Source organism: Rhinoderma darwinii, unplaced genomic scaffold (genome assembly GCF_050947455.1).
Source record: "Rhinoderma darwinii isolate aRhiDar2 unplaced genomic scaffold, aRhiDar2.hap1 Scaffold_899, whole genome shotgun sequence".
In the NCBI taxonomy this organism is placed as follows: Eukaryota; Metazoa; Chordata; class Amphibia; order Anura; family Rhinodermatidae; genus Rhinoderma; species Rhinoderma darwinii.
In genome coordinates, this window is record NW_027464471.1 from 52,987 (window position 1) to 71,907 (window position 18,921).

The window sequence follows — 18,921 nt, forward strand, 5'->3', positions numbered from 1 at the left end:
CAGGCTCCCCTCACAAGAGGCCCTACTAAGTCGCTGAGGATTTTTCCTGGTTTTTGGTCCGAAGCAGGCCAAAGATCACCTGTCTGCATCCACCTTTTTGGATTGAAAGCAGCTTTGTTAACAATCAGTGGTCAAATCACAAGCATACAGTATACCGTCAACCAGCCCAATCAATCAATATCTTTGACACAGGCTCAAAGTAGCACAACATAGTACAGCAAAGGCACAGGTCCTACACTTTACGTTACACTCTGCACTAACATTGAGATAAAGCATCACATAGGAAAGCCACAAAACCAAAGGCAGCTGATAAGGGAGAGAGGAGTATCCAATCCTCTCGGCCACCCAGAGGTCAATTGATGGCTGGCTCGCTCGATCTAGCAAGTATCTCTGACTAGTAATAGTCAGCATTGAATAATAAGCACTGTTTTTCACCAGAGTAAATCAGGGGAAAGCGCAAACGCAGTCCCCCACTACCACAAATTATGCAGTCGAGTTTCCCGCATTTGGGGAAATCGCAGGGGTCAGCACACCCGAAGTGCAATGGCTGAGCCTCACCCTGGGAGAACCACCTTAATGATCATGGTATCTCCCCTGCCAGGTAAGTATGAGTTGCATAGCGCCTGCCAGACAGGCTCCCCTCACAAGAGGCCCTACTAAGTCGCTGAGGATTTTTCCTGGTTTTTGGTCCGAAGCAGGCCAAAGATCACCTGTCTGCATCCACCTTTTTGGATTGAAAGCAGCTTTGTTAACAATCAGTGGTCAAATCACAAGCATACAGTATACCGTCAACCAGCCCAATCAATCAATATCTTTGACACAGGCTCAAAGTAGCACAACATAGTACAGCAAAGGCACAGGTCCTACACTTTACGTTACACTCTGCACTAACATTGAGATAAAGCATCACATAGGAAAGCCACAAAACCAAAGGCAGCTGATAAGGGAGAGAGGAGTATCCAATCCTCTTGGCCACCCAGAGGTCAATTGATGGCTGGCTCGCTCGATCGATCGATCTAGCAAGTATCTCTGACTAGTAATAGTCAGCATTGAATAATAAGCACTGTTTTTCACCAGAGTAAATCAGGGGAAAGCGCGAACGCAGTCCCCCACTACCACAAATTATGCAGTCGAGTTTCCCGCATTTGGGGAAATCGCAGGGGTCAGCACACCCGAAGTGCAATGGATGAGCCTCACCCTGGGAGAACCACCTTAGTGATCATGGTATCTCCCCTGCCAGGTAAGTATGAGTTGCATAGCGCCTGCCAGACAGGCTCCCCTCACAAGAGGCCCTACTAAGTCGCTGAGGATTTTTCCTGGTTTTTGGTCCGAAGCAGGCCAAAGATCACCTGTCTGCATCCACCTTTTTGGATTGAAAGCAGCTTTGTTAACAATCAGTGGTCAAATCACAAGCATACAGTATACCGTCAACCAGCCCAATCAATCAATATCTTTGACACAGGCTCAAAGTAGCACAACATAGTACAGCAAAGGCACAGGTCCTACACTTTACGTTACACTCTGCACTAACATTGAGATAAAGCATCACATAGGAAAGCCACAAAACCAAAGGCAGCTGATAAGGGAGAGAGGAGTATCCAATCCTCTTGGCCACCCAGAGGTCAATTGATGGCTGGCTCGCTCGATCTAGCAAGTATCTCTGACTAGTAATAGTCAGCATTGAATAATAAGCACTGTTTTTCACCAGAGTAAATCAGGGGAAAGCGCAAACGCAGTCCCCCACTACCACAAATTATGCAGTCGAGTTTCCCGCATTTGGGGAAATCGCAGGGGTCAGCACACCCGAAGTGCAATGGATGAGCCTCACCCTGGGAGAACCACCTTAATGATCATGGTATCTCCCCTGCCAGGTAAGTATGAGTTGCATAGCGCCTGCCAGACAGGCTCCCCTCACAAGAGGCCCTACTAAGTCGCTGAGGATTTTTCCTGGTTTTTGGTCCGAAGCAGGCCAAAGATCACCTGTCTGCATCCACCTTTTTGGATTGAAAGCAGCTTTGTTAACAATCAGTGGTCAAATCACAAGCATACAGTATACCGTCAACCAGCCCAATCAATCAATATCTTTGACACAGGCTCAAAGTAGCACAACATAGTACAGCAAAGGCACAGGTCCTACACTTTACGTTACACTCTGCACTAACATTGAGATAAAGCATCACATAGGAAAGCCACAAAACCAAAGGCAGCTGATAAGGGAGAGAGGAGTATCCAATCCTCTTGGCCACCCAGAGGTCAATTGATGGCTGGCTCGCTCGATCGATCGATCTAGCAAGTATCTCTGACTAGTAATAGTCAGCATTGAATAATAAGCACTGTTTTTCACCAGAGTAAATCAGGGGAAAGCGCGAACGCAGTCCCCCACTACCACAAATTATGCAGTCGAGTTTCCCGCATTTGGGGAAATCGCAGGGGTCAGCACACCCGAAGTGCAATGGATGAGCCTCACCCTGGGAGAACCACCTTAGTGATCATGGTATCTCCCCTGCCAGGTAAGTATGAGTTGCATAGCGCCTGCCAGACAGGCTCCCCTCACAAGAGGCCCTACTAAGTCGCTGAGGATTTTTCCTGGTTTTTGGTCCGAAGCAGGCCAAAGATCACCTGTCTGCATCCACCTTTTTGGATTGAAAGCAGCTTTGTTAACAATCAGTGGTCAAATCACAAGCATACAGTATACCGTCAACCAGCCCAATCAATCAATATCTTTGACACAGGCTCAAAGTAGCACAACATAGTACAGCAAAGGCACAGGTCCTACACTTTACGTTACACTCTGCACTAACATTGAGATAAAGCATCACATAGGAAAGCCACAAAACCAAAGGCAGCTGATAAGGGAGAGAGGAGTATCCAATCCTCTTGGCCACCCAGAGGTCAATTGATGGCTGGCTCGCTCGATCTAGCAAGTATCTCTGACTAGTAATAGTCAGCATTGAATAATAAGCACTGTTTTTCACCAGAGTAAATCAGGGGAAAGCGCAAACGCAGTCCCCCACTACCACAAATTATGCAGTCAAGTTTCCCGCATTTGGGGAAATCGCAGGGGTCAGCACACCCGAAGTGCAATGGCTGAGCCTCACCCTGGGAGAACCACCTTAATGATCATGGTATCTCCCCTGCCAGGTAAGTATGAGTTGCATAGCGCCTGCCAGACAGGCTCCCCTCACAAGAGGCCCTACTAAGTCGCTGAGGATTTTTCCTGGTTTTTGGTCCGAAGCAGGCCAAAGATCACCTGTCTGCATCCACCTTTTTGGATTGAAAGCAGCTTTGTTAACAATCAGTGGTCAAATCACAAGCATACAGTATACCGTCAACCAGCCCAATCAATCAATATCTTTGACACAGGCTCAAAGTAGCACAACATAGTACAGCAAAGGCACAGGTCCTACACTTTACGTTACACTCTGCACTAACATTGAGATAAAGCATCACATAGGAAAGCCACAAAACCAAAGGCAGCTGATAAGGGAGAGAGGAGTATCCAATCCTCTTGGCCACCCAGAGGTCAATTGATGGCTGGCTCGATCGATCGATCTAGCAAGTATCTCTGACTAGTAATAGTCAGCATTGAATAATAAGCACTGTTTTTCACCAGAGTAAATCAGGGGAAAGCGCGAACGCAGTCCCCCACTACCACAAATTATGCAGTCGAGTTTCCCGCATTTGGGGAAATCGCAGGGGTCAGCACACCCGAAGTGCAATGGATGAGCCTCACCCTGGGAGAACCACCTTAGTGATCATGGTATCTCCCCTGCCAGGTAAGTATGAGTTGCATAGCGCCTGCCAGACAGGCTCCCCTCACAAGAGGCCCTACTAAGTCGCTGAGGATTTTTCCTGGTTTTTGGTCCGAAGCAGGCCAAAGATCACCTGTCTGGATCCAACTGCGCCAAAAAACGGATGCACCTCATTGTACGGAGCCAGGGGTGTGCAGGCACCCCAAATTCCATAAGACACAGGCTCAAGTCTAAGCACTTCCAAGATGCACAGCAACCAGGGTATTAGCATATGGGGCGGCGGCTTCTGGTCAGAGCATTGCCGTGCCGATGAAGCAGTCCCCACATTTGCATGCCGTCACCTGTGAGACAGAGAGGAAGGATAGGTTAGGTTAGGGAAAGGCTCGCCATGCCCTGACTTCTCGAAGCCCAGCAGAAAAAGAAACTTCACTGATCACACTGTTGTTCATCCACGAGGGGGAGACAAAGGCTGCGTATACAGCTAAATATAAAGAGATAATGTACCACATTTTGGATTGAAAAACAGCTTTGTTGACAATCGGTGGTTAAATCACAAGCATACAAGTACCTCTGACTAGTAACAGTCAGCATTGAATAATAAGCACTGTTTTTCACCAGAGTAAATCAGGGGAAAGCGCGAACGCAGTCCCCCACTACCACAAATTATGCAGTCGAGTTTCCCGCATTTGGGGAAATCGCAGGGGTCAGCACACCCGAAGTGCAATGGATGAGCCTCACCCTGGGAGAACCACCTTAATGATCATGGTATCTCCCCTGCCAGGTAAGTATGAGTTGCATAGCGCCTGCCAGACAGGCTCCCCTCACAAGAGGCCCTACTAAGTCGCTGAGGATTTTTCCTGGTTTTTGGTCCGAAGCAGGCCAAAGATCACCTGTCTGCATCCACCTTTTTGGATTGAAAGCAGCTTTGTTAACAATCAGTGGTCAAATCACAAGCATACAGTATACCGTCAACCAGCCCAATCAATCAATATCTTTGACACAGGCTCAAAGTAGCACAACATAGTACAGCAAAGGCACAGGTCCTACACTTTACGTTACACTCTGCACTAACATTGAGATAAAGCATCACATAGGAAAGCCACAAAACCAAAGGCAGCTGATAAGGGAGAGAGGAGTATCCAATCCTCTTGGCCACCCAGAGGTCAATTGATGGCTGGCTCGATCGATCGATCTAGCAAGTATCTCTGACTAGTAATAGTCAGCATTGAATAATAAGCACTGTTTTTCACCAGAGTAAATCAGGGGAAAGCGCGAACGCAGTCCCCCACTACCACAAATTATGCAGTCGAGTTTCCCGCATTTGGGGAAATCGCAGGGGTCAGCACACCCGAAGTGCAATGGATGAGCCTCACCCTGGGAGAACCACCTTAGTGATCATGGTATCTCCCCTGCCAGGTAAGTATGAGTTGCATAGCGCCTGCCAGACAGGCTCCCCTCACAAGAGGCCCTACTAAGTCGCTGAGGATTTTTCCTGGTTTTTGGTCCGAAGCAGGCCAAAGATCACCTGTCTGGATCCAACTGCGCCAAAAAACGGATGCACCTCATTGTACGGAGCCAGGGGTGTGCAGGCACCCCAAATTCCATAAGACACAGGCTCAAGTCTAAGCACTTCCAAGATGCACAGCAACCAGGGTATTAGCATATGGGGCGGCGGCTTCTGGTCAGAGCATTGCCGTGCCGATGAAGCAGTCCCCACATTTGCATGCCGTCACCTGTGAGACAGAGAGGAAGGATAGGTTAGGTTAGGGAAAGGCTCGCCATGCCCTGACTTCTCGAAGCCCAGCAGAAAAAGAAACTTCACTGATCACACTGTTGTTCATCCACGAGGGGGAGACAAAGGCTGCGTATACAGCTAAATATAAAGAGATAATGTACCACATTTTGGATTGAAAAACAGCTTTGTTGACAATCGGTGGTTAAATCACAAGCATACAAGTACCTCTGACTAGTAACAGTCAGCATTGAATAATAAGCACTGTTTTTCACCAGAGTAAATCAGGGGAAAGCGCGAACGCAGTCCCCCACTACCACAAATTATGCAGTCGAGTTTCCCGCATTTGGGGAAATCGCAGGGGTCAGCACACCCGAAGTGCAATGGATGAGCCTCACCCTGGGAGAACCACCTTAATGATCATGGTATCTCCCCTGCCAGGTAAGTATGAGTTGCATAGCGCCTGCCAGACAGGCTCCCCTCACAAGAGGCCCTACTAAGTCGCTGAGGATTTTTCCTGGTTTTTGGTCCGAAGCAGGCCAAAGATCACCTGTCTGCATCCACCTTTTTGGATTGAAAGCAGCTTTGTTAACAATCAGTGGTCAAATCACAAGCATACAGTATACCGTCAACCAGCCCAATCAATCAATATCTTTGACACAGGCTCAAAGTAGCACAACATAGTACAGCAAAGGCACAGGTCCTACACTTTACGTTACACTCTGCACTAACATTGAGATAAAGCATCACATAGGAAAGCCACAAAACCAAAGGCAGCTGATAAGGGAGAGAGGAGTATCCAATCCTCTTGGCCACCCAGAGGTCAATTGATGGCTGGCTCGCTCGATCGATCGATCTAGCAAGTATCTCTGACTAGTAATAGTCAGCATTGAATAATAAGCACTGTTTTTCACCAGAGTAAATCAGGGGAAAGCGCGAACGCAGTCCCCCACTACCACAAATTATGCAGTCGAGTTTCCCGCATTTGGGGAAATCGCAGGGGTCAGCACACCCGAAGTGCAATGGATGAGCCTCACCCTGGGAGAACCACCTTAGTGATCATGGTATCTCCCCTGCCAGGTAAGTATGAGTTGCATAGCGCCTGCCAGACAGGCTCCCCTCACAAGAGGCCCTACTAAGTCGCTGAGGATTTTTCCTGGTTTTTGGTCCGAAGCAGGCCAAAGATCACCTGTCTGCATCCACCTTTTTGGATTGAAAGCAGCTTTGTTAACAATCAGTGGTCAAATCACAAGCATACAGTATACCGTCAACCAGCCCAATCAATCAATATCTTTGACACAGGCTCAAAGTAGCACAACATAGTACAGCAAAGGCACAGGTCCTACACTTTACGTTACACTCTGCACTAACATTGAGATAAAGCATCACATAGGAAAGCCACAAAACCAAAGGCAGCTGATAAGGGAGAGAGGAGTATCCAATCCTCTCGGCCACCCAGAGGTCAATTGATGGCTGGCTCGATCGATCGATCTAGCAAGTATCTCTGACTAGTAATAGTCAGCATTGAATAATAAGCACTGTTTTTCACCAGAGTAAATCAGGGGAAAGCGCGAACGCAGTCCCCCACTACCACAAATTATGCAGTCGAGTTTCCCGCATTTGGGGAAATCGCAGGGGTCAGCACACCCGAAGTGCAATGGATGAGCCTCACCCTGGGAGAACCACCTTAGTGATCATGGTATCTCCCCTGCCAGGTAAGTATGAGTTGCATAGCGCCTGCCAGAAAGGCTCCCCTCACAAGAGGCCCTACTAAGTCGCTGAGGATTTTTCCTGGTTTTTGGTCCGAAGCAGGCCAAAGATCACCTGTCTGGATCCAACTGCGCCAAAAAACGGATGCACCTCATTGTACGGAGCCAGGGGTGTGCAGGCACCCCAAATTCCATAAGACACAGGCTCAAGTCTAAGCACTTCCAAGATGCACAGCAACCAGGGTATTAGCATATGGGGCGGCGGCTTCTGGTCAGAGCATTGCCGTGCCGATGAAGCAGTCCCCACATTTGCATGCCGTCACCTGTGAGACAGAGAGGAAGGATAGGTTAGGTTAGGGAAAGGCTCGCCATGCCCTGACTTCTCGAAGCCCAGCAGAAAAAGAAACTTCACTGATCACACTGTTGTTCATCCACGAGGGGGAGACAAAGGCTGCGTATACAGCTAAATATAAAGAGATAATGTACCACATTTTGGATTGAAAAACAGCTTTGTTGACAATCGGTGGTTAAATCACAAGCATACAAGTACCTCTGACTAGTAACAGTCAGCATTGAATAATAAGCACTGTTTTTCACCAGAGTAAATCAGGGGAAAGCGCGAACGCAGTCCCCCACTACCACAAATTATGCAGTCGAGTTTCCCGCATTTGGGGAAATCGCAGGGGTCAGCACACCCGAAGTGCAATGGATGAGCCTCACCCTGGGAGAACCACCTTAATGATCATGGTATCTCCCCTGCCAGGTAAGTATGAGTTGCATAGCGCCTGCCAGACAGGCTCCCCTCACAAGAGGCCCTACTAAGTCGCTGAGGATTTTTCCTGGTTTTTGGTCCGAAGCAGGCCAAAGATCACCTGTCTGCATCCACCTTTTTGGATTGAAAGCAGCTTTGTTAACAATCAGTGGTCAAATCACAAGCATACAGTATACCGTCAACCAGCCCAATCAATCAATATCTTTGACACAGGCTCAAAGTAGCACAACATAGTACAGCAAAGGCACAGGTCCTACACTTTACGTTACACTCTGCACTAACATTGAGATAAAGCATCACATAGGAAAGCCACAAAACCAAAGGCAGCTGATAAGGGAGAGAGGAGTATCCAATCCTCTTGGCCACCCAGAGGTCAATTGATGGCTGGCTCGCTCGATCGATCGATCTAGCAAGTATCTCTGACTAGTAATAGTCAGCATTGAATAATAAGCACTGTTTTTCACCAGAGTAAATCAGGGGAAAGCGCGAACGCAGTCCCCCACTACCACAAATTATGCAGTCGAGTTTCCCGCATTTGGGGAAATCGCAGGGGTCAGCACACCCGAAGTGCAATGGATGAGCCTCACCCTGGGAGAACCACCTTAGTGATCATGGTATCTCCCCTGCCAGGTAAGTATGAGTTGCATAGCGCCTGCCAGACAGGCTCCCCTCACAAGAGGCCCTACTAAGTCGCTGAGGATTTTTCCTGGTTTTTGGTCCGAAGCAGGCCAAAGATCACCTGTCTGCATCCACCTTTTTGGATTGAAAGCAGCTTTGTTAACAATCAGTGGTCAAATCACAAGCATACAGTATACCGTCAACCAGCCCAATCAATCAATATCTTTGACACAGGCTCAAAGTAGCACAACATAGTACAGCAAAGGCACAGGTCCTACACTTTACGTTACACTCTGCACTAACATTGAGATAAAGCATCACATAGGAAAGCCACAAAACCAAAGGCAGCTGATAAGGGAGAGAGGAGTATCCAATCCTCTTGGCCACCCAGAGGTCAATTGATGGCTGGCTCGCTCGATCTAGCAAGTATCTCTGACTAGTAATAGTCAGCATTGAATAATAAGCACTGTTTTTCACCAGAGTAAATCAGGGGAAAGCGCAAACGCAGTCCCCCACTACCACAAATTATGCAGTCGAGTTTCCCGCATTTGGGGAAATCGCAGGGGTCAGCACACCCGAAGTGCAATGGCTGAGCCTCACCCTGGGAGAACCACCTTAATGATCATGGTATCTCCCCTGCCAGGTAAGTATGAGTTGCATAGCGCCTGCCAGACAGGCTCCCCTCACAAGAGGCCCTACTAAGTCGCTGAGGATTTTTCCTGGTTTTTGGTCCGAAGCAGGCCAAAGATCACCTGTCTGCATCCACCTTTTTGGATTGAAAGCAGCTTTGTTAACAATCAGTGGTCAAATCACAAGCATACAGTATACCGTCAACCAGCCCAATCAATCAATATCTTTGACACAGGCTCAAAGTAGCACAACATAGTACAGCAAAGGCACAGGTCCTACACTTTACGTTACACTCTGCACTAACATTGAGATAAAGCATCACATAGGAAAGCCACAAAACCAAAGGCAGCTGATAAGGGAGAGAGGAGTATCCAATCCTCTTGGCCACCCAGAGGTCAATTGATGGCTGGCTCGCTCGATCGATCGATCTAGCAAGTATCTCTGACTAGTAATAGTCAGCATTGAATAATAAGCACTGTTTTTCACCAGAGTAAATCAGGGGAAAGCGCGAACGCAGTCCCCCACTACCACAAATTATGCAGTCGAGTTTCCCGCATTTGGGGAAATCGCAGGGGTCAGCACACCCGAAGTGCAATGGATGAGCCTCACCCTGGGAGAACCACCTTAGTGATCATGGTATCTCCCCTGCCAGGTAAGTATGAGTTGCATAGCGCCTGCCAGACAGGCTCCCCTCACAAGAGGCCCTACTAAGTCGCTGAGGATTTTTCCTGGTTTTTGGTCCGAAGCAGGCCAAAGATCACCTGTCTGCATCCACCTTTTTGGATTGAAAGCAGCTTTGTTAACAATCAGTGGTCAAATCACAAGCATACAGTATACCGTCAACCAGCCCAATCAATCAATATCTTTGACACAGGCTCAAAGTAGCACAACATAGTACAGCAAAGGCACAGGTCCTACACTTTACGTTACACTCTGCACTAACATTGAGATAAAGCATCACATAGGAAAGCCACAAAACCAAAGGCAGCTGATAAGGGAGAGAGGAGTATCCAATCCTCTTGGCCACCCAGAGGTCAATTGATGGCTGGCTCGCTCGATCTAGCAAGTATCTCTGACTAGTAATAGTCAGCATTGAATAATAAGCACTGTTTTTCACCAGAGTAAATCAGGGGAAAGCGCAAACGCAGTCCCCCACTACCACAAATTATGCAGTCGAGTTTCCCGCATTTGGGGAAATCGCAGGGGTCAGCACACCCGAAGTGCAATGGCTGAGCCTCACCCTGGGAGAACCACCTTAATGATCATGGTATCTCCCCTGCCAGGTAAGTATGAGTTGCATAGCGCCTGCCAGACAGGCTCCCCTCACAAGAGGCCCTACTAAGTCGCTGAGGATTTTTCCTGGTTTTTGGTCCGAAGCAGGCCAAAGATCACCTGTCTGCATCCACCTTTTTGGATTGAAAGCAGCTTTGTTAACAATCAGTGGTCAAATCACAAGCATACAGTATACCGTCAACCAGCCCAATCAATCAATATCTTTGACACAGGCTCAAAGTAGCACAACATAGTACAGCAAAGGCACAGGTCCTACACTTTACGTTACACTCTGCACTAACATTGAGATAAAGCATCACATAGGAAAGCCACAAAACCAAAGGCAGCTGATAAGGGAGAGAGGAGTATCCAATCCTCTTGGCCACCCAGAGGTCAATTGATGGCTGGCTCGCTCGATCGATCGATCTAGCAAGTATCTCTGACTAGTAATAGTCAGCATTGAATAATAAGCACTGTTTTTCACCAGAGTAAATCAGGGGAAAGCGCGAACGCAGTCCCCCACTACCACAAATTATGCAGTCGAGTTTCCCGCATTTGGGGAAATCGCAGGGGTCAGCACACCCGAAGTGCAATGGATGAGCCTCACCCTGGGAGAACCACCTTAGTGATCATGGTATCTCCCCTGCCAGGTAAGTATGAGTTGCATAGCGCCTGCCAGACAGGCTCCCCTCACAAGAGGCCCTACTAAGTCGCTGAGGATTTTTCCTGGTTTTTGGTCCGAAGCAGGCCAAAGATCACCTGTCTGCATCCACCTTTTTGGATTGAAAGCAGCTTTGTTAACAATCAGTGGTCAAATCACAAGCATACAGTATACCGTCAACCAGCCCAATCAATCAATATCTTTGACACAGGCTCAAAGTAGCACAACATAGTACAGCAAAGGCACAGGTCCTACACTTTACGTTACACTCTGCACTAACATTGAGATAAAGCATCACATAGGAAAGCCACAAAACCAAAGGCAGCTGATAAGGGAGAGAGGAGTATCCAATCCTCTTGGCCACCCAGAGGTCAATTGATGGCTGGCTCGCTCGATCTAGCAAGTATCTCTGACTAGTAATAGTCAGCATTGAATAATAAGCACTGTTTTTCACCAGAGTAAATCAGGGGAAAGCGCAAACGCAGTCCCCCACTACCACAAATTATGCAGTCGAGTTTCCCGCATTTGGGGAAATCGCAGGGGTCAGCACACCCGAAGTGCAATGGATGAGCCTCACCCTGGGAGAACCACCTTAATGATCATGGTATCTCCCCTGCCAGGTAAGTATGAGTTGCATAGCGCCTGCCAGACAGGCTCCCCTCACAAGAGGCCCTACTAAGTCGCTGAGGATTTTTCCTGGTTTTTGGTCCGAAGCAGGCCAAAGATCACCTGTCTGCATCCACCTTTTTGGATTGAAAGCAGCTTTGTTAACAATCAGTGGTCAAATCACAAGCATACAGTATACCGTCAACCAGCCCAATCAATCAATATCTTTGACACAGGCTCAAAGTAGCACAACATAGTACAGCAAAGGCACAGGTCCTACACTTTACGTTACACTCTGCACTAACATTGAGATAAAGCATCACATAGGAAAGCCACAAAACCAAAGGCAGCTGATAAGGGAGAGAGGAGTATCCAATCCTCTTGGCCACCCAGAGGTCAATTGATGGCTGGCTCGCTCGATCGATCGATCTAGCAAGTATCTCTGACTAGTAATAGTCAGCATTGAATAATAAGCACTGTTTTTCACCAGAGTAAATCAGGGGAAAGCGCGAACGCAGTCCCCCACTACCACAAATTATGCAGTCGAGTTTCCCGCATTTGGGGAAATCGCAGGGGTCAGCACACCCGAAGTGCAATGGATGAGCCTCACCCTGGGAGAACCACCTTAGTGATCATGGTATCTCCCCTGCCAGGTAAGTATGAGTTGCATAGCGCCTGCCAGACAGGCTCCCCTCACAAGAGGCCCTACTAAGTCGCTGAGGATTTTTCCTGGTTTTTGGTCCGAAGCAGGCCAAAGATCACCTGTCTGCATCCACCTTTTTGGATTGAAAGCAGCTTTGTTAACAATCAGTGGTCAAATCACAAGCATACAGTATACCGTCAACCAGCCCAATCAATCAATATCTTTGACACAGGCTCAAAGTAGCACAACATAGTACAGCAAAGGCACAGGTCCTACACTTTACGTTACACTCTGCACTAACATTGAGATAAAGCATCACATAGGAAAGCCACAAAACCAAAGGCAGCTGATAAGGGAGAGAGGAGTATCCAATCCTCTTGGCCACCCAGAGGTCAATTGATGGCTGGCTCGCTCGATCTAGCAAGTATCTCTGACTAGTAATAGTCAGCATTGAATAATAAGCACTGTTTTTCACCAGAGTAAATCAGGGGAAAGCGCAAACGCAGTCCCCCACTACCACAAATTATGCAGTCGAGTTTCCCGCATTTGGGGAAATCGCAGGGGTCAGCACACCCGAAGTGCAATGGCTGAGCCTCACCCTGGGAGAACCACCTTAATGATCATGGTATCTCCCCTGCCAGGTAAGTATGAGTTGCATAGCGCCTGCCAGACAGGCTCCCCTCACAAGAGGCCCTACTAAGTCGCTGAGGATTTTTCCTGGTTTTTGGTCCGAAGCAGGCCAAAGATCACCTGTCTGCATCCACCTTTTTGGATTGAAAGCAGCTTTGTTAACAATCAGTGGTCAAATCACAAGCATACAGTATACCGTCAACCAGCCCAATCAATCAATATCTTTGACACAGGCTCAAAGTAGCACAACATAGTACAGCAAAGGCACAGGTCCTACACTTTACGTTACACTCTGCACTAACATTGAGATAAAGCATCACATAGGAAAGCCACAAAACCAAAGGCAGCTGATAAGGGAGAGAGGAGTATCCAATCCTCTTGGCCACCCAGAGGTCAATTGATGGCTGGCTCGCTCGATCGATCGATCTAGCAAGTATCTCTGACTAGTAATAGTCAGCATTGAATAATAAGCACTGTTTTTCACCAGAGTAAATCAGGGGAAAGCGCGAACGCAGTCCCCCACTACCACAAATTATGCAGTCGAGTTTCCCGCATTTGGGGAAATCGCAGGGGTCAGCACACCCGAAGTGCAATGGATGAGCCTCACCCTGGGAGAACCACCTTAGTGATCATGGTATCTCCCCTGCCAGGTAAGTATGAGTTGCATAGCGCCTGCCAGACAGGCTCCCCTCACAAGAGGCCCTACTAAGTCGCTGAGGATTTTTCCTGGTTTTTGGTCCGAAGCAGGCCAAAGATCACCTGTCTGCATCCACCTTTTTGGATTGAAAGCAGCTTTGTTAACAATCAGTGGTCAAATCACAAGCATACAGTATACCGTCAACCAGCCCAATCAATCAATATCTTTGACACAGGCTCAAAGTAGCACAACATAGTACAGCAAAGGCACAGGTCCTACACTTTACGTTACACTCTGCACTAACATTGAGATAAAGCATCACATAGGAAAGCCACAAAACCAAAGGCAGCTGATAAGGGAGAGAGGAGTATCCAATCCTCTTGGCCACCCAGAGGTCAATTGATGGCTGGCTCGCTCGATCTAGCAAGTATCTCTGACTAGTAATAGTCAGCATTGAATAATAAGCACTGTTTTTCACCAGAGTAAATCAGGGGAAAGCGCAAACGCAGTCCCCCACTACCACAAATTATGCAGTCGAGTTTCCCGCATTTGGGGAAATCGCAGGGGTCAGCACACCCGAAGTGCAATGGCTGAGCCTCACCCTGGGAGAACCACCTTAATGATCATGGTATCTCCCCTGCCAGGTAAGTATGAGTTGCATAGCGCCTGCCAGACAGGCTCCCCTCACAAGAGGCCCTACTAAGTCGCTGAGGATTTTTCCTGGTTTTTGGTCCGAAGCAGGCCAAAGATCACCTGTCTGCATCCACCTTTTTGGATTGAAAGCAGCTTTGTTAACAATCAGTGGTCAAATCACAAGCATACAGTATACCGTCAACCAGCCCAATCAATCAATATCTTTGACACAGGCTCAAAGTAGCACAACATAGTACAGCAAAGGCACAGGTCCTACACTTTACGTTACACTCTGCACTAACATTGAGATAAAGCATCACATAGGAAAGCCACAAAACCAAAGGCAGCTGATAAGGGAGAGAGGAGTATCCAATCCTCTTGGCCACCCAGAGGTCAATTGATGGCTGGCTCGCTCGATCGATCGATCTAGCAAGTATCTCTGACTAGTAATAGTCAGCATTGAATAATAAGCACTGTTTTTCACCAGAGTAAATCAGGGGAAAGCGCGAACGCAGTCCCCCACTACCACAAATTATGCAGTCGAGTTTCCCGCATTTGGGGAAATCGCAGGGGTCAGCACACCCGAAGTGCAATGGATGAGCCTCACCCTGGGAGAACCACCTTAGTGATCATGGTATCTCCCCTGCCAGGTAAGTATGAGTTGCATAGCGCCTGCCAGACAGGCTCCCCTCACAAGAGGCCCTACTAAGTCGCTGAGGATTTTTCCTGGTTTTTGGTCCGAAGCAGGCCAAAGATCACCTGTCTGCATCCACCTTTTTGGATTGAAAGCAGCTTTGTTAACAATCAGTGGTCAAATCACAAGCATACAGTATACCGTCAACCAGCCCAATCAATCAATATCTTTGACACAGGCTCAAAGTAGCACAACATAGTACAGCAAAGGCACAGGTCCTACACTTTACGTTACACTCTGCACTAACATTGAGATAAAGCATCACATAGGAAAGCCACAAAACCAAAGGCAGCTGATAAGGGAGAGAGGAGTATCCAATCCTCTTGGCCACCCAGAGGTCAATTGATGGCTGGCTCGCTCGATCTAGCAAGTATCTCTGACTAGTAATAGTCAGCATTGAATAATAAGCACTGTTTTTCACCAGAGTAAATCAGGGGAAAGCGCAAACGCAGTCCCCCACTACCACAAATTATGCAGTCGAGTTTCCCGCATTTGGGGAAATCGCAGGGGTCAGCACACCCGAAGTGCAATGGCTGAGCCTCACCCTGGGAGAACCACCTTAATGATCATGGTATCTCCCCTGCCAGGTAAGTATGAGTTGCATAGCGCCTGCCAGACAGGCTCCCCTCACAAGAGGCCCTACTAAGTCGCTGAGGATTTTTCCTGGTTTTTGGTCCGAAGCAGGCCAAAGATCACCTGTCTGCATCCACCTTTTTGGATTGAAAGCAGCTTTGTTAACAATCAGTGGTCAAATCACAAGCATACAGTATACCGTCAACCAGCCCAATCAATCAATATCTTTGACACAGGCTCAAAGTAGCACAACATAGTACAGCAAAGGCACAGGTCCTACACTTTACGTTACACTCTGCACTAACATTGAGATAAAGCATCACATAGGAAAGCCACAAAACCAAAGGCAGCTGATAAGGGAGAGAGGAGTATCCAATCCTCTTGGCCACCCAGAGGTCAATTGATGGCTGGCTCGCTCGATCGATCGATCTAGCAAGTATCTCTGACTAGTAATAGTCAGCATTGAATAATAAGCACTGTTTTTCACCAGAGTAAATCAGGGGAAAGCGCGAACGCAGTCCCCCACTACCACAAATTATGCAGTCGAGTTTCCCGCATTTGGGGAAATCGCAGGGGTCAGCACACCCGAAGTGCAATGGATGAGCCTCACCCTGGGAGAACCACCTTAGTGATCATGGTATCTCCCCTGCCAGGTAAGTATGAGTTGCATAGCGCCTGCCAGACAGGCTCCCCTCACAAGAGGCCCTACTAAGTCGCTGAGGATTTTTCCTGGTTTTTGGTCCGAAGCAGGCCAAAGATCACCTGTCTGCATCCACCTTTTTGGATTGAAAGCAGCTTTGTTAACAATCAGTGGTCAAATCACAAGCATACAGTATACCGTCAACCAGCCCAATCAATCAATATCTTTGACACAGGCTCAAAGTAGCACAACATAGTACAGCAAAGGCACAGGTCCTACACTTTACGTTACACTCTGCACTAACATTGAGATAAAGCATCACATAGGAAAGCCACAAAACCAAAGGCAGCTGATAAGGGAGAGAGGAGTATCCAATCCTCTTGGCCACCCAGAGGTCAATTGATGGCTGGCTCGATCGATCGATCTAGCAAGTATCTCTGACTAGTAATAGTCAGCATTGATTAATAAGCACTGTTTTTCACCAGAGTAAATCAGGGGAAAGCGCGAACGCAGTCCCCCACTACCACAAATTATGCAGTCGAGTTTCCCGCATTTGGGGAAATCGCAGGGGTCAGCACACCCGAAGTGCAATGGATGAGCCTCACCCTGGGAGAACCACCTTAGTGATCATGGTATCTCCCCTGCCAGGTAAGTATGAGTTGCATAGCGCCTGCCAGACAGGCTCCCCTCACAAGAGGCCCTACTAAGTCGCTGAGGATTTTTCCTGGTTTTTGGTCCGAAGCAGGCCAAAGATCACCTGTCTGGATCCAACTGCGCCAAAAAACGGATGCACCTCATTGTACGGAGCCAGGGGTGTGCAGGCACCCCAAATTCCATAAGACACAGGCTCAAGTCTAAGCACTTCCAAGATGCACAGCAACCAGGGTATTAGCATATGGGGCGGCGGCTTCTGGTCAGAGCATTGCCGTGCCGATGAAGCAGTCCCCACATTTGCATGCCGTCACCTGTGAGACAGAGAGGAAGGATAGGTTAGGTTAGGGAAAGGCTCGCCATGCCCTGACTTCTCGAAGCCCAGCAGAAAAAGAAACTTCACTGATCACACTGTTGTTCATCCACGAGGGGGAGACAAAGGCTGCGTATACAGCTAAATATAAAGAGATAATGTACCACATTTTGGATTGAAAAACAGCTTTGTTGACAATCGGTGGTTAAATCACAAGCATACAAGTACCTCTGACTAGTAACAGTCAGCATTGAATAATAAGCACTGTTTTTCACCAGAGTAAATCAGGGGAAAGCGCGAACGCAGTCCCCCACTACCACAAATTATGCAGTCGAGTTTCCCGCATTTGGGGAAATCGCAGGGGTCAGCACACCCGAAGTGCAATGGATGAGCCTCACCCTGGGAGAACCACCTTAATGATCATGGTATCTCCCCTGCCAGGTAAGTATGAGTTGCATAGCGCCTGCCAGACAGGCTCCCCTCACAAGAGGCCCTACTAAGTCGCTGAGGATTTTTCCTGGTTTTTGGTCCGAAGCAGGCCAAAGATCACCTGTCTGCATCCACCTTTTTGGATTGAAAGCAGCTTTGTTAACAATCAGTGGTCAAATCACAAGCATACAGTATACCGTCAACCAGCCCAATCAATCAATATCTTTGACACAGGCTCAAAGTAGCACAACATAGTACAGCAAAGGCACAGGTCCTACACTTTACGTTACACTCTGCACTAACATTGAGATAAAGCATCACATAGGAAAGCCACAAAACCAAAGGCAGCTGATAAGGGAGAGAGGAGTATCCAATCCTCTTGGCCACCCAGAGGTCAATTGATGGCTGGCTCGCTCGATCGATCGATCTAGCAAGTATCTCTGACTAGTAATAGTCAGCATTGAATAATAAGCACTGTTTTTCACCAGAGTAAATCAGGGGAAAGCGCGAACGCAGTCCCCCACTACCACAAATTATGCAGTCGAGTTTCCCGCATTTGGGGAAATCGCAGGGGTCAGCACACCCGAAGTGCAATGGATGAGCCTCACCCTGGGAGAACCACCTTAGTGATCATGGTATCTCCCCTGCCAGGTAAGTATGAGTTGCATAGCGCCTGCCAGACAGGCTCCCCTCACAAGAGGCCCTACTAAGTCGCTGAGGATTTTTCCTGGTTTTTGGTCCGAAGCAGGCCAAAGATCACCTGTCTGCATCCACCTTTTTGGATTGAAAGCAGCTTTGTTAACAATCAGTGGTCAAATCACAAGCATACAGTATACCGTCAACCAGCCCAATCAATCAATATCTTTGACACAGGCTCAAAGTAGCACAACATAGTACAGCAAAGGCACAGGTCCTACACTTTACGTTACACTCTGCACTAACATTGAGATAAAGCATCACATAGGAAAGCCACAAAACCAAAGGCAGCTGATAAGGGAGAGAGGAGTATCCAATCCTCTTGGCCACCCAGAGGTCAATTGATGGCTGGCTCGCTCGATCTAGCAAGTATCTCTGACTAGTAATAGTCAGCATTGAATAATAAGCACTGTTTTTCACCAGAGTAAATCAGGGGAAAGCGCAAACGCAGTCCCCCACTACCACAAATTATGCAGTCGAGTTTCCCGCATTTGGGGAAATCGCAGGGGTCAGCACACCCGAAGTGCAATGGATGAGCCTCACCCTGGGAGAACCACCTTAATGATCATGGTATCTCCCCTGCCAGGTAAGTATGAGTTGCATAGCGCCTGCCAGACAGGCTCCCCTCAC

General features: G+C 48.0%; 29 non-coding genes across 29 annotated transcripts; all 29 read right to left on the reverse strand.

The window, feature by feature from the left end:
- Positions 1–445: 445 nt before the first annotated feature.
- On the reverse strand, positions 446–609 carry LOC142732280 (U1 spliceosomal RNA). Its single transcript, XR_012879485.1, has one exon. It is a non-coding gene; the product is annotated as a U1 spliceosomal RNA (small nuclear RNA).
- A 475-nt stretch (positions 610–1,084) lies between these two features.
- On the reverse strand, positions 1,085–1,248 carry LOC142732166 (U1 spliceosomal RNA). Its single transcript, XR_012879381.1, has one exon. It is a non-coding gene; the product is annotated as a U1 spliceosomal RNA (small nuclear RNA).
- Positions 1,249–1,715: 467 nt separating this feature from the next.
- LOC142732235 (U1 spliceosomal RNA) lies at positions 1,716–1,879 on the reverse strand. Its single transcript, XR_012879444.1, has one exon. It is a non-coding gene; the product is annotated as a U1 spliceosomal RNA (small nuclear RNA).
- A 475-nt stretch (positions 1,880–2,354) lies between these two features.
- On the reverse strand, positions 2,355–2,518 carry LOC142732167 (U1 spliceosomal RNA). Its single transcript, XR_012879382.1, has one exon. It is a non-coding gene; the product is annotated as a U1 spliceosomal RNA (small nuclear RNA).
- A 467-nt stretch (positions 2,519–2,985) lies between these two features.
- LOC142732309 (U1 spliceosomal RNA) lies at positions 2,986–3,149 on the reverse strand. The gene has a single exon (XR_012879511.1). It is a non-coding gene; the product is annotated as a U1 spliceosomal RNA (small nuclear RNA).
- A 471-nt stretch (positions 3,150–3,620) lies between these two features.
- LOC142732168 (U1 spliceosomal RNA) lies at positions 3,621–3,784 on the reverse strand. Its single transcript, XR_012879383.1, has one exon. It is a non-coding gene; the product is annotated as a U1 spliceosomal RNA (small nuclear RNA).
- A 593-nt stretch (positions 3,785–4,377) lies between these two features.
- Positions 4,378–4,541, reverse strand: LOC142732267 (U1 spliceosomal RNA). Its single transcript, XR_012879473.1, has one exon. It is a non-coding gene; the product is annotated as a U1 spliceosomal RNA (small nuclear RNA).
- A 471-nt stretch (positions 4,542–5,012) lies between these two features.
- On the reverse strand, positions 5,013–5,176 carry LOC142732169 (U1 spliceosomal RNA). The gene has a single exon (XR_012879384.1). It is a non-coding gene; the product is annotated as a U1 spliceosomal RNA (small nuclear RNA).
- Positions 5,177–5,769: 593 nt separating this feature from the next.
- On the reverse strand, positions 5,770–5,933 carry LOC142732279 (U1 spliceosomal RNA). Its single transcript, XR_012879484.1, has one exon. It is a non-coding gene; the product is annotated as a U1 spliceosomal RNA (small nuclear RNA).
- A 475-nt stretch (positions 5,934–6,408) lies between these two features.
- Positions 6,409–6,572, reverse strand: LOC142732171 (U1 spliceosomal RNA). The gene has a single exon (XR_012879386.1). It is a non-coding gene; the product is annotated as a U1 spliceosomal RNA (small nuclear RNA).
- Positions 6,573–7,043: 471 nt separating this feature from the next.
- LOC142732173 (U1 spliceosomal RNA) lies at positions 7,044–7,207 on the reverse strand. Its single transcript, XR_012879387.1, has one exon. It is a non-coding gene; the product is annotated as a U1 spliceosomal RNA (small nuclear RNA).
- Positions 7,208–7,800: 593 nt separating this feature from the next.
- Positions 7,801–7,964, reverse strand: LOC142732292 (U1 spliceosomal RNA). Its single transcript, XR_012879496.1, has one exon. It is a non-coding gene; the product is annotated as a U1 spliceosomal RNA (small nuclear RNA).
- Positions 7,965–8,439: 475 nt separating this feature from the next.
- Positions 8,440–8,603, reverse strand: LOC142732174 (U1 spliceosomal RNA). Its single transcript, XR_012879388.1, has one exon. It is a non-coding gene; the product is annotated as a U1 spliceosomal RNA (small nuclear RNA).
- A 467-nt stretch (positions 8,604–9,070) lies between these two features.
- Positions 9,071–9,234, reverse strand: LOC142732281 (U1 spliceosomal RNA). The gene has a single exon (XR_012879486.1). It is a non-coding gene; the product is annotated as a U1 spliceosomal RNA (small nuclear RNA).
- Positions 9,235–9,709: 475 nt separating this feature from the next.
- On the reverse strand, positions 9,710–9,873 carry LOC142732175 (U1 spliceosomal RNA). The gene has a single exon (XR_012879389.1). It is a non-coding gene; the product is annotated as a U1 spliceosomal RNA (small nuclear RNA).
- A 467-nt stretch (positions 9,874–10,340) lies between these two features.
- On the reverse strand, positions 10,341–10,504 carry LOC142732283 (U1 spliceosomal RNA). The gene has a single exon (XR_012879487.1). It is a non-coding gene; the product is annotated as a U1 spliceosomal RNA (small nuclear RNA).
- A 475-nt stretch (positions 10,505–10,979) lies between these two features.
- Positions 10,980–11,143, reverse strand: LOC142732176 (U1 spliceosomal RNA). Its single transcript, XR_012879390.1, has one exon. It is a non-coding gene; the product is annotated as a U1 spliceosomal RNA (small nuclear RNA).
- Positions 11,144–11,610: 467 nt separating this feature from the next.
- LOC142732236 (U1 spliceosomal RNA) lies at positions 11,611–11,774 on the reverse strand. The gene has a single exon (XR_012879445.1). It is a non-coding gene; the product is annotated as a U1 spliceosomal RNA (small nuclear RNA).
- A 475-nt stretch (positions 11,775–12,249) lies between these two features.
- On the reverse strand, positions 12,250–12,413 carry LOC142732177 (U1 spliceosomal RNA). Its single transcript, XR_012879391.1, has one exon. It is a non-coding gene; the product is annotated as a U1 spliceosomal RNA (small nuclear RNA).
- Positions 12,414–12,880: 467 nt separating this feature from the next.
- On the reverse strand, positions 12,881–13,044 carry LOC142732284 (U1 spliceosomal RNA). The gene has a single exon (XR_012879488.1). It is a non-coding gene; the product is annotated as a U1 spliceosomal RNA (small nuclear RNA).
- Positions 13,045–13,519: 475 nt separating this feature from the next.
- LOC142732178 (U1 spliceosomal RNA) lies at positions 13,520–13,683 on the reverse strand. Its single transcript, XR_012879392.1, has one exon. It is a non-coding gene; the product is annotated as a U1 spliceosomal RNA (small nuclear RNA).
- A 467-nt stretch (positions 13,684–14,150) lies between these two features.
- Positions 14,151–14,314, reverse strand: LOC142732285 (U1 spliceosomal RNA). Its single transcript, XR_012879489.1, has one exon. It is a non-coding gene; the product is annotated as a U1 spliceosomal RNA (small nuclear RNA).
- A 475-nt stretch (positions 14,315–14,789) lies between these two features.
- On the reverse strand, positions 14,790–14,953 carry LOC142732179 (U1 spliceosomal RNA). The gene has a single exon (XR_012879393.1). It is a non-coding gene; the product is annotated as a U1 spliceosomal RNA (small nuclear RNA).
- Positions 14,954–15,420: 467 nt separating this feature from the next.
- Positions 15,421–15,584, reverse strand: LOC142732287 (U1 spliceosomal RNA). Its single transcript, XR_012879491.1, has one exon. It is a non-coding gene; the product is annotated as a U1 spliceosomal RNA (small nuclear RNA).
- Positions 15,585–16,059: 475 nt separating this feature from the next.
- LOC142732180 (U1 spliceosomal RNA) lies at positions 16,060–16,223 on the reverse strand. Its single transcript, XR_012879394.1, has one exon. It is a non-coding gene; the product is annotated as a U1 spliceosomal RNA (small nuclear RNA).
- A 471-nt stretch (positions 16,224–16,694) lies between these two features.
- On the reverse strand, positions 16,695–16,858 carry LOC142732181 (U1 spliceosomal RNA). The gene has a single exon (XR_012879395.1). It is a non-coding gene; the product is annotated as a U1 spliceosomal RNA (small nuclear RNA).
- Positions 16,859–17,451: 593 nt separating this feature from the next.
- Positions 17,452–17,615, reverse strand: LOC142732305 (U1 spliceosomal RNA). The gene has a single exon (XR_012879507.1). It is a non-coding gene; the product is annotated as a U1 spliceosomal RNA (small nuclear RNA).
- Positions 17,616–18,090: 475 nt separating this feature from the next.
- Positions 18,091–18,254, reverse strand: LOC142732184 (U1 spliceosomal RNA). Its single transcript, XR_012879397.1, has one exon. It is a non-coding gene; the product is annotated as a U1 spliceosomal RNA (small nuclear RNA).
- Positions 18,255–18,721: 467 nt separating this feature from the next.
- LOC142732237 (U1 spliceosomal RNA) lies at positions 18,722–18,885 on the reverse strand. The gene has a single exon (XR_012879446.1). It is a non-coding gene; the product is annotated as a U1 spliceosomal RNA (small nuclear RNA).
- Between the last annotated feature and the right edge of the window lie 36 nt (positions 18,886–18,921).